The sequence below is a fragment of the Callithrix jacchus genome, chromosome 4 (genome assembly GCF_049354715.1).
Source record: "Callithrix jacchus isolate 240 chromosome 4, calJac240_pri, whole genome shotgun sequence".
NCBI lineage: Eukaryota > Metazoa > Chordata > Mammalia > Primates > Cebidae > Callithrix > Callithrix jacchus.
The window spans coordinates 7,971,644-7,983,908 of record NC_133505.1 but is presented as its reverse complement, the minus strand read 5'-3'; the positions used below and the strand labels follow the sequence as shown (position 1 = coordinate 7,983,908).

General features: G+C 37.7%; 1 non-coding gene across 2 annotated transcripts in view; it reads left to right on the top strand.

Moving 5' to 3' along the window:
• Positions 1-12,265, top strand: part of LOC108591348 (uncharacterized) — a 132,368-nt gene that overhangs the window by 93,923 nt on the left and 26,180 nt on the right. For both annotated transcript variants that reach the window (XR_013534723.1, XR_013534722.1), the window contains 3 exons: positions 7,183-7,301; positions 8,036-8,109; positions 8,456-8,608. This is a non-coding gene — a transcript (uncharacterized LOC108591348). The remainder of the gene's footprint in view (positions 1-7,182; positions 7,302-8,035; positions 8,110-8,455; positions 8,609-12,265) is intronic.

Sequence of the window (12,265 nt, the reverse complement as noted above, 5' to 3'; positions counted from 1 at the left end):
TCTACATTAGATATTTCTCCTAATGCTATCCCTCCCCTAGCCCCCCACCCGCCAGCAGGCCCCAGGGTGTGATGTTCTTGTATATTTCTAAAGCACTAAACTTTTTTTTTTTTTTTTGAGAAACCTGTTAGCTAGAATTTGTAAATTTTGCCGAAAGAACCAGGGAACCTAAGTATCCACACAGATTTACAAAGCAAATCTTGGCAAAACCAAGCCTCATAACTTTTGGGACACTGCTTTAATTCCCACTGTCGTCACTTCGGTCATTCAGACTCTTTTGATCAAAATGGAGCATACCCATATTTATAACCCATCACACAAGCTTCTTGGAATTCCAAACAGAATTTGATGTACCTGTGGGTTTCCCAGAATTGCTTAATGAGGCCCTTTGTGGCTATGACCAAAATTGAAAACATATATGTATTCAAGCAGGACCAAATGCTATTTTCACCCAACTTAGAGAGCAAGTGTTGGAAAGAACAAGACTCCTTTTGGATGTTTTCCCACTGGCTTCCAAAGACAGTGGATAAGCAATGTATGAATACCCAAACTCTTGGATTTTTTATCTTCATTAAATCCTGACACAAACTTTTAAACTCTGTCCACCACTCATTTATCTACACAGTATGTTTGGGAATGATAAAGGAAAATCAGTGAGGCATTTAGTCGGCAGGAGCATAGAACCTGAATTGAATGGTTGGCTTTGAAAAGCACGACTGTAGCTGTGTTGCTGAGACATTCCACTGGAAGAGGAAACCTGATGATATTCCAGGAGAATGTGCTGCACTTGGTGTCAATAGAAATGAAAGGACTGAAGTTTGTGAATGTGTCTCCAGCAACACACCATTTCTCATCTTGAACTCAATCATCTGAGCTGTTAGAATGGATGCCACACAAGCAACACAGGATGCTACAATCTGAGATTTACTTTGGGTACTCCATAATAAACTGGGACCTGCCAACAGTATTTGAGATCATTAGGAAGACAAGTCTTTCTAATAACGGCATAGACATCTAAATAAAGTGGCAGTGTAAAGCCTGTGGCAGTAATTTACTCAATTCACAAGTATGGTGAGAGAGAAAGAAAGAGAGCTCTTCGTGTTAGATGCCAACATAGGAGAACCCAGAAACAGACTCATAAAAAATACACCTGATTTTTTTTTACACAGGTGCACAAGAAATTCATTGGAGGAAAGACTATTTTTTCAACCATTAGTGCTAATGCAGGTGGAGTTCAGAAGGGAAAAAAAGACCCCAAACTAAACTCACACCTTATAAAAATTAATTCCAAATAGATCACAGGCTTAAATTAAAAATATAAAACTGTAATTTTTTTTAAGACAGGGTCTCACTCTATCCCTCAGGTTGGAGTGCAATGGTGCAATCTCAGCTCACTGCATCCTCTGCCTCCCGGGCTCAAGCAATCCTCCTGCCTCAGCCTCCTGAGTAGCTGGGACTAAGGTGCCTGCCACCATGCTAAACTTTTTTTGTTGTATTTTTTATAGAGGTGGAGTTTTGTTATGTTGCCCAGGTTGGTCTGGAACTCCTGAGCTCAAGCGATCCTCCCACCTTGTCCTCCCAAAGTGTGTAAAACTTTTGGAGAAAAACATAAAAGAAAATATTTGAGACTTAGAGGTTAGCAATGCATTTTCAGACTTGACACCAAAAGTGTGATCCATAAGAGGACACTTCATTAAATTAGAGATCACCAAATTTTATTTAAAAAAAAAAAAACTTTTGCATTGTGATAGACCTTTTGAAGAGGATGTAGTGGAAGAATGGGTGGAAATATTTGAAAACTACATATACTACAAATGAGTGTGTATCTAGCATATATGAAGAACTCTCAAATCTGAATAGTAATGAACAAAAAATGTAATGAGAAAACATTTAAAAGACATGAACAGATTACTTCACCTGAGAGGATGTACATTTGGCAACCAAGAATATGAGAAGATATTCAACATCATTAACCATTAGAACAATGTAATCTGAAGCCACAATAAAACAATGAAATACCAGCATGACTGAAATTAAGAAAAATAGTGAAAACAGTAAATGCTGGTAAGGATACAGAGGATCTTTCATGCATGGCTAATAGAAATGTCAAATGGTATAGTCACTCTAAAAAGAATATGAAAGTTTCTTACAAAACTACGTATGTAACTACCACGTGACCAAGAAATTGCACTCCTGGGCATTTCTTCCAGATAAATGAAAACTTATGTTCCCCCAAAAACCCTTATGCAAATGTTCAAAATGGGTTTATTCAAAGTGACCCCGAAATGGAAACAACACAATTGTCCTGGAGAATGTGGTATTATACCACAGAACAGCACTCAAAAATAAAAAGGAAGATCTATCAGTACCCATAATAACTTAGATGGATTTCAAGGAAATTATGCTGGGGGGAAAAAAGCCAGCCTCTAAAATATTACATACATATCAAAATGATTCTATTTTTATATTATTCTCAAAATGGCAAAATGATGCAGCCAGAGAACAAAGGAGGGCTTATCAGTTGCTGGGCACCAGGGTGGGGAAATATTTATAGTACTTCACTATCAAGAGATATCAGGGATCAGGAACAGTTCTGCCTATTGATAATGGTGGTGGTTACAGGAATCTACTACACAAGTGATAAAATTGCAGAGCTACACACACACACACACACACACACACACAAATGAGTACACATAAAACTGGTGAAATCTGACTGTGGTCCAAGATTGACCAATGTCAATTTCCTGGTTTTGATATCTCAGTATAGTTATGGAATATATTACCAATGGGGGCAACTGGGTGTGGGGTACATAGGACCTCTCTGTACTATTTTTGCAACTTCCCTTGCATCTGTAATCATTTCAAAATAAACTGTTAAAATGTAATTTTAAGTAGTAAAAGTTAGAAGTTACTGAGACCAGCTCGGCCGTAGAGACCCCCACCCAGGCAGTGCTAAAGGCATTAAGAAGCAGAAACCCAGATAGAACAGCAAAGTGGGACTATCCCGGGACCAACGACCTTCAGAGCTGAGAGCCTAAGGGGCTGACAGCATTCCAGGCTAAAGGCCTGGAGCAGACGCTGACCCATGTAGTTATTCTCTCTGAACAGGTGATTATTATTAACAGCAGGTGTCCTGTGCTTTCTCATAGAACCAAGATAAATTAGGTAGGCAGCTGGTGCCTGTTTACCACTGATCAAGGAAAAACTATTTCTAGTTTCTATTCTAGTATTCTCCAGGAGGGAGCCACGGGGGCAGGGTCACCCATCCTGTGCTTAAAGAATTGTTTTAACCAGTGTATGATATACATAGACTGTTTTGCTACTTTAGAATGCCTCAAGCAGTTTTCCACTTTTGCTGGGGAGAGGGGTGCAGCTAGGTTTTCTTTGCCATCATTCTTCTTAGCAAAGATATACTTTTATCACACACTCAACATTTCTCAGCAATCATACACTCAGCATTTCTCAGCAAAAAGTATATAAAAATAAATCCAGTAATAGATGTATAGGTTCATAACAATAGTTATGAAACTTTATCGATAGAGAAATCCTGAAAATTAGAGAAATATGCCATGGTTAGAGAAGGAAAGGCTCAATGTCATTATAAAGATGAGCATGCTCCCATAATTAATTTATAAACTTAATGTCATTTCTATTAGCTACTAACAAGCTTTTCCATGGAACTCAATTTAATGGGAAATTTAAATGTAAAATATCTAGTTACTCAAAAGTTATAATAATTATGACCATAGTTCAAGAATAGAAAAAAATATATTCATAGGACAGAAAAGAGAAAGTAGAAAATAATTTAAACACTCAAGTGGCATTATCAAGTATTGGAGAAAAGATAGATTATTCAATTCAGGGAGCCAGGTCAACTTTTACTCATATAGAAAAGATATAAGGAGTGCTCTTCCTTATACTATTCATTAAAGTAATGTCAAGATAGATTAAAAACCCAAATATGAAAAGCAAATTTATAAAAAAACTGTTACAAAACAGTAGTAAAGCAACGAAGTTCTTTATTACGTTTAAGAAAGAACTTTCCTTAAAAAAATATGAACAGTATAACTCACAAAATAGACTGATATATTGGATTCTATTAGAATTTACCATTTCTATTTGGCAGTAGACACTAAAACATAGTACCAATGGGAGTAAATATTGCAAGGCGTATGAACAAGCAATAAGGGATTGGTACCCTGAATTGGTAAAGAAATTCTATAAATAGGAAGAAAGAAAACCCAATAGAAAAAAACGGCAGTTTACAATATGAGAAACTGAAATTACCAGATAAACAAGTAAAAAGAATACCAACTTCACTACAAATCAGGGCAATGCAAACAAACACACAAACAAAAATGGTGCATCATCATAAAACTGGCAAAATGTGCTAAATATGATAACTATAAGTTTTGGGGAGGTTACCGGGGTAAAGAATTCTTACACAAAGTGCTGTAGGTTTGCACCGTTTCTGAAGCTAGTGATCCTCCAACTGCAGATCAGAAAGGTACCACCTGCAGCCATGTAGTAGGTGGCAGTCCAGCCTACATTGACAGAGATCAATGAAATCAGTACCAGTCCTCTGGAAATCAATCTGGCTACATCATATAAGTTGACAACAGACACACCACATAACTATCCCGTGCTCCTGGTAGGTATTCTTTCTGTTGAAACTCTAACACACGGTCACAGTAAGTCATATAATAATGCCTATGGCAGTGTCGTGTGTGATAGCAAAGAAACAAAAACCAAAAGAGATAAAAAAGGAAATGAATGAACTAGATCTATGAGTATCAACATGTAAAAATTTCAAGAACACAAAACTGAATAAGAAAAGTCAATCGCCAAAAGATACATACAGTAAGATGCCAAATGCTTATCATGATAAACACTCAGAATCATGTGGGTAGATAAATAGCTGACAGATTGACCGAATAAAAGACAGAGCCTGAGCACAGAAAAATGGATGGGATGATACATGGCAACTTCAAAATAGTCGTTTGTCTAGGGAACAAGAGATTAGAAAAATAGGGAGTAAGGCTTTAGCTAATTCTCTAATGTTTTACATGTTTTAAGAAAGATCTAAGGCAAATAATGCAAACTATGCAACATCTGCTTAATCTCAGTGGTAGGGACATGGATATCTGTTGCTTTGTTTTTGTGTATTGAAAATATTTAACAATTTTAAAAGTAGGAAATAAAAAGCAGGCAAGCAAGAAAGAGGCAATTTGCTGCTAGAAATTTTGTAAATAATAAACCTGTACCTTGCCTATGGCCCTTTTATTTTATCCTTCTATCTCCTAAAGCAGTAATCTGGAGAATAAAATGTTTCTCCATGAGATTTCAATGAAGGAGGGAAAAGGCGACAAGTCTTCAAAGTGACAGGTTGGGATGGGGTGGGAGAGGTGACATCTCTCAAACAAGCGTCCTTAGTTGTGGCTGCACCCCTAGGTCAGGACAGCTGGGATATTGCTGGCATTTTAAGCAGAAGTCACCTTGGCAGGCTCGTAAGATCAGTTCCCTCTGGTTGGTAAACATATTCAAGAGTGCTCACACCTGCCTGTTCAGGTCTTTCCTTGTGGGCTTGTGAAGGTCAACAGGATAGGCAAGTACAGCTATCTCCTCCCAACCTTGACAGCTTGAAGAAACATGCCAGGTGTGGTCGTCAACACGTTCTTTAAACCACTGCGAAGTCCTGACACAAATGAAAGCTTTTTCTTCTCCTTGGTGATTACTCAGCAAAATATTGTATAAAAAATAACTGAGTTCTCACATAATTTCCAGACTATTTTGTGAACTTGGTCCCTAGTTGTCCTTTTTTTTTTTTTTTTTTTTTTTTTTGCTTTTCGAACTGTTCTTGTTTCCATTGCCCAATTCTATTCCCAAACAGCAGAGACTTTAACTGGGTCGTAAAAGAATTCCTTTTGGAATACATGAAGTAACATTTCTAAATCTGCCACGAGATCTGATGACACTTAGGCAGATCCTTGAATTAACCCTTAGCTATAGAATACATCTATAGAATACATTATAAAATAAAGCTATTAAATAGACTGTAAATGTAACTGTTGTCGATGAAGGTTAAATAAAATAATACCAAACATAGAAATTAAGTTCCCCTCTGTTTCTCTCTCTCACTATATATATATATGGATATCTCTATCTCTATCTCTATATTTGTCATTAATTATGAAGGTAATTACAATCCTATTTCTCAGAAACATCATGGCCTTAAATAAAAATAATGTTGCAAGCAAGGGAGTCAGAATGTATACTAGAGTAAGAGAAATCTTGATTTAAAAAAGCAATTTTACACTGACAAAAACAAGATGAATATTCTAGAAGGTATTTTGGAACACACTGGAAATGCCTGAATCCAAAGAAAATCGGTAAAATCATGGTTGAAACATAATCTCTGGAACCAGATCAGCTGGGCTGGAATGCTAGTTCAGTATTTATTTGTTAAACAATCTTGAGCCATTTACTTCACTGTTCTGTGCCTCAGTTTCCTCATGGTGTTGTTGAAGGGTTTAAATACATGAAGTCCTTAGAATAGCATCTGGCACATATGTAATATGTTTGTCATTTTGATATGTCAACTTAGCTAAGCTGCAATCTCTAGTTGTTCGATCAAACACTAATCTAGGTGTTGCTGTGACCTTTGTAGATATGATAAAAGTCCGTAATAGGTTGATTTTTAGTTAAGGGAGATAGTCCTGGATAACCTAAAGTGACAGGTTGGGATGGAGTGGGAGAGGTGACATCTCTCAAACAAGCCTCCTTAGTTGTGGAGGGAGTTTGAACTCCTGAGTTTAATTTGATCGTTTGAAAGATCCTAAAAGCAGAACTAAAGATTCTCTGAAACAGAAGAAATTCTACCTGTGGATAGCAATTTCTACTCATGGCTGAGTTCCAGCCCACCTTTCCTGATGGCCTACTCTGTGGATTTTCAAACTTGCCACCATCACATAAGCTAGTATTTTGCAACAATTCTCTCACTCTGTATGTCTTCTTTGCTTCTCTGGTTGAATGCTGACCAGCACACATATATAGCAGTGTAAAATACAGCACTAAAAAATGATGAATTATTTTAGGTGAGTGCTTGGCCTGTGTTAACAGAAGTTAGTTTAAGTGTGTAGTATGAGGAGGTAGTCAGAAGAAAAACCCTTTATTTTTCAGGCAGGGAAGACTATTCCTGGCTCCGTGGGTGCAGCAGCTATATTGACACAGACAAGCACAAACCAAGGATGAATGTCCTGGATTCCAGTCATGTATTGACAATAAATGTATGCCTTTGAGTAAGTCATTTCACTCCCTGAGCTTCAGGTTCAGGTTCATGATCTGCAAAAATAGTTGTCATGTAGTTACTTTATAGAGTTATGCTGAAATTTTAAAATAATTGCTTACTTTACATTCCGTTGTAAGCTCTCTATAAATAGAAAGTCGCATTTTTTTTTTTTTTTTAATTTTCGAGACAGAATTTCACTCTTGTTGCCCTGGCTGGAGTGCGATGGTGCGATCTTGGCTCACTGCAACCTCCACCTCCCAGGTTCAAGCAATTCTCTTGTCTCAGCCTCCAGAGTAGCTGGGATTACAGGCACGTGCCAACATGCCTGGCTGATTTTTTGTTTGTCATAGAGACAGGGTTTCATCATATTGGTCAGGCTGGTCTCAAACACCTGATCTCAAATAATCTGCCTGCCTCAGCCTCCCAAAGTGCTGGGATTATATGCACCACGCCCAGCTGAAAGATGTATTTTTCTATCTGTAAACACACTGACATCTCCTCCCAGGACGCCTGTGCTTCCAGCCAAGAGTTCATTATCCAAAAGGCTACAAATCATAAAATTTGTGGCTTATCGAATCCTTACTAAGTGCCAATTACTGTTCTGAACCCTTTACTTGAATAACTCATGTAATCAGCACAACAACCTTCCCGGGTAGGTAATATCAGTATCATCATCACCTGTGTTTTATCAGAGAAGGCAATGGAAGCGTGGAAAGGTTAAGTAGTATACCTATGTTTACATAGCTTGGAAGCGATGGCGCTGGAATTTGAATCCAGGTGAGCTGGTTTGAGAGCAGAGGCGTGACAACTCCACCATGGTAAGTATAAATCAAATAATTCTATAATGTAATAATACTCAATTCTGCTGTAGAAAATAAGAAAAGTAAGAAGGATAAATAAAATCAGATAAATGTGTGAGTAACTTGGGAGATAGGTTGGGCATAAAGTGAGCAGATCCTTTGTGTTCTGAGGATGGAGAGGGTGGAATGAAAGGACCAAGTGGACAATGAATATTCCTGAGGCTTTACTTGAGCCATTCATGGGTGATACCCATTCTGGCCCATATGTCCTCTGTCTGGAAATACAGATAAAATTGTAGCTGCTCATCAGGCTTACTGGCAAGCTACGGATATTAGCCAGATGAACTTACCCTGTGTCTTTCAGAGAGTGCAACTGTGTGTTGACTCCAGGTGTCTTCCATCTGCTGAGACTCCTGGTTCAAATTTCTGCTCTGACCTTTACAAGTCCATCACCCACAGGGAATTCCGATATGGTACGGAGATAGGACAGATGAACGTTGTGATCTCCATGATTCAGGTAATGCGGTCCTTCCACCCCACTTGTATGTTACCCCTAGATTATTAACACCCTATTTCTTCTCCTTACTCTTACTGTATTTTTAAAGTTCATTGAATAACCAGTGTGATTATTTGCTCTGTGAGCCTGTCTGTTCTATGACCTCTGGGATTGCTTAAATGTTGGTATGCTTGGCAGTTACTTGGAAGTTCATTTTCCATAGGATACTGTACATTTAATGTAGTCAATAATTTCAAATTTTCCTACTACCAAGTACGACTAAGTTGCCAATAAGTAATGAAAACTATTTAATTTTTTACAACTTCCGTTTCTTTAGCCTTGCTGAAGTTGAAAACGAAGCCAGTAATGGTTATGATGACCATGAAGGTGGTGTGATGGTTTTTCATGCTTTTTGCATATATGATACCCCAGAACATTGCTGGGTTGTTTGCATGCCCCATTTCATTTTATCCTTGCAACAAGGGCAGATTTACCCTGACACTGGGGAAGCTTATGCTTCAGAGACCCTTCCAAGAGCTTGTACTTATTATAATTTTGGATTTGTTGTTTTGTGCAAGTTTCTGGCCCCACAAAAAATATAATTACCCTATGAAGATATAGTTGATAACAGAAATACCAAAATATATAAAATTCAGTTAGAGTACCTTGCTCAGTATTGCCATCAAACAGTGCTATGAGACAATGCCAGCACATTTAAAATTCTTTTAAAAGAACTTTAAATATAGCTGAAAATAACTTAAAAATGATTTTAAAACATTTAATGTCTTTTAGTCATTTAAGATAAATGTTAAAAGGTAGCATATTTCCTATTCTTTGTTTTCTTTCTCTGCTCCTTTTGATTCCTTTTTCTTCTGAAAGCATCTGCTTTTCCACAGAAGGCAGAAAAGATGGCAAGGCAATTTCAGCAGGGAATTTTATGCAGATGCAGTATTTATGATGGTTGTCCTGGGGAGAGTTTGTGATTAATGATCACATATAACCTAGTTCAATATATATATATATATTAAAGCAGGCTTCCTTATTGGTAGCAATGTACTACAAAGGGGACTAGACATCGAAAGATCTCTTAATCCGTGGACATAGACCAATGGGTCAGTGGGGTATTGTTTAAAACCTTTCAGATCAATGGTTTTGAAGGTCATGTGTGGTACACATTTATTCAGCCTGCCAGAAGCAAGTCTGTTTCCTGGATATGTTAACAAAATTGCTAACATTAACTATTTTCTTTACCTGGCCTTGGATGCTACTTATTTTTCCAAACAACAGTTTTTAAGATAGATCCATCATACCTACCTAGATCGCAGGGACAGTCAACCATAGTATTCCTCTGACTTTCAGCTTCTTCACTCTAGAAATTAGCCAGGAACTCATGTAATTGAGAAGATAATTATGCACGAGAAGCAGCAACAGTAACACCCATAGCAATAGGAGAGGTTATTAGAGAAGTGCATTAGACTCACGCCTCCTCGGAATACCTTTTAATTTTATGTTTTGTTGATTTTTTCTTCAGATTCCTTCCACTGAAGTTTTTTTTTAATTTATTTATTATACTTTAAGTTCTGGGGTGCATGTGCAGATTGTGTAGGTTTGTTACATAGATACACACATGCCATGGTGGTGGTTTGCTGCATCCATCACCCTGTCATCTACATTAAGTATTCCTCCTAATGCTATCCCTCCCCTAGCCCCCCACCCTCCAAGCCCTGGTGTGTGATGTTCACCTCCCTATGTCCCTGTGTTCTCATTGTTCAACACCCACTTATGAGTGAGAACATGCGGCGTTTGGCTTTCTGTTCTTGTGTCAGTTTGCTGAGAATGATGGTTTCCAGATTCATCCATGTCCCTGAAAAGGACGTGAACTCATCCTTTCTTATGGCTGTGTAGTATTCCACGGTATATATGTGCCACAATTTCTTTATCCAGTCTATCATTGATGGGCATTTGGGTTGGTTCCAAGTCTTTGCTATTGCGAACAGTGCTGCAATAAACATACGTGTGCATGTGTCTTTATAATAGAATGATTTCTAATCCTTTTGGTATATACTCAGTAATGGGATTGCTGGGTCAAATGGTATTTCTAGTTCTAGATCCTTGAGGAATCACCACACTCTTCCACAATAGTTGAATTAATTTACACTCCCACCAAAAGTGTAAAAGTGTTCCCATTTCTCCACATCCTCTCCAGCATCTGTTGTCTCCTGATTTTTTAATGATCACCATTCTAACTGGTGTGATGTGGTTAGATATGATAAATATGAGGTGGTTAGATACGATAAACATCTCAGTGTGGTTTGATTTGTATTTCTCTAATGACCAGTGATGGTGAGCTTTTTATCATATGTTTGTTGGCTGGATAAATGTCTTCTTTTGAAAAGTATTCATATCTTTTGCCCATGTTTTAATGGGGTTGTTTTTTTCTTGTAAATTTGTTTTAAGTTCTCTGTAGATTCTGGATGTTAGCCCTTTGTCAGATGGGTAGATTGCAAAAATTTTTCCCATTCTGTTGGTTGCTGATTCACTCTATTGATAGTTTCTTTTGCTGTGCGGAAGCTTTTAAGTTTAATTAGATCCCATTTGTCTATTTTGGCTTTTGCTGCCTTGCTTTTAGTGTTTTAGTCATGAAGTACTTGCCCATGCCTGCGTCCTGAAAGGTATTGCCTAGGTTTTTGTCTAGAGTTTTTACGGTGTTAGGTCTCATGTTTAAATATTTAATCTATCTAGAGTTAATTTTTGTATAAGGTGTAAGGAAGGGATCCAGTTTCAGCTTTCTGCATATGGCTAGCCAGTTTTCCCAACACCATTTATTAAATAGAGAATCCTTTCCTCATTGCTTGTTTTTGTCAGGTTTGTCAAAGATCAAATGGTTGTAGTTGTGTGGCATTCTTTCTGAGGCCTCTGTTCTGTTCCATTGGTCTGTATCTCTGTTTTGGTATCAGTAACATGCTGTTTTGATTACTGTAGTCTTGTAATGTAGTTTGGAATCAGGTAGTGTGATGCCTCCACCTTGTTTTTTTTGTTTGTTTGTTTGTTTGTTTTGCTTAGGATTGTCTTGGCTATGCCAGCTCTTTTTTGGTTCCATATGAAGTTTAAGGTGGTTTTTTCCAATTCTGTGAAGAAAGTCATTGATAGCTTGATGAGGATAGCACTGAATCTATAAGTTACTTTGGGAAGTATGGCCATTTTCATGATATTGATTCTTCCTAACCATGAGCATGGAATATTTTTCCATCTGTTTGTGTCCTCGCTTATTTCCTTGAGCAGTAGTTTATAGTTCTCCTTGAAGAGGTCCTTCATGTCCCTTGTTAGTTGTATTCCTAGGTGTTTTATGCTCTTTGTAGCAATCGTGAATGGGATTTCACTCATGATTGGGCTCTCTGTTTGTCTACTATTGGTGTATAGAAATGCTTGCAATTTTTGCACTTTGATTTTGTATCATGAGACTTTGCTGAAGTTGCTTATCACCTTAAGGAGATATTGGGGTGAGACAATGGGGTTTTCTAAATATATAATCATGTCATCTGCAAACAGGGACTTTTTGATGTCCTCTCTTCCTATTTGAATACCCTTTATTCCTTTCTCTTGCCTGATGGCCCTAGCCCAGAACTTCCAATATTATGTTCAATAGGAGTGGTGAGAGAGGGCATCCTTGTGTTGTGC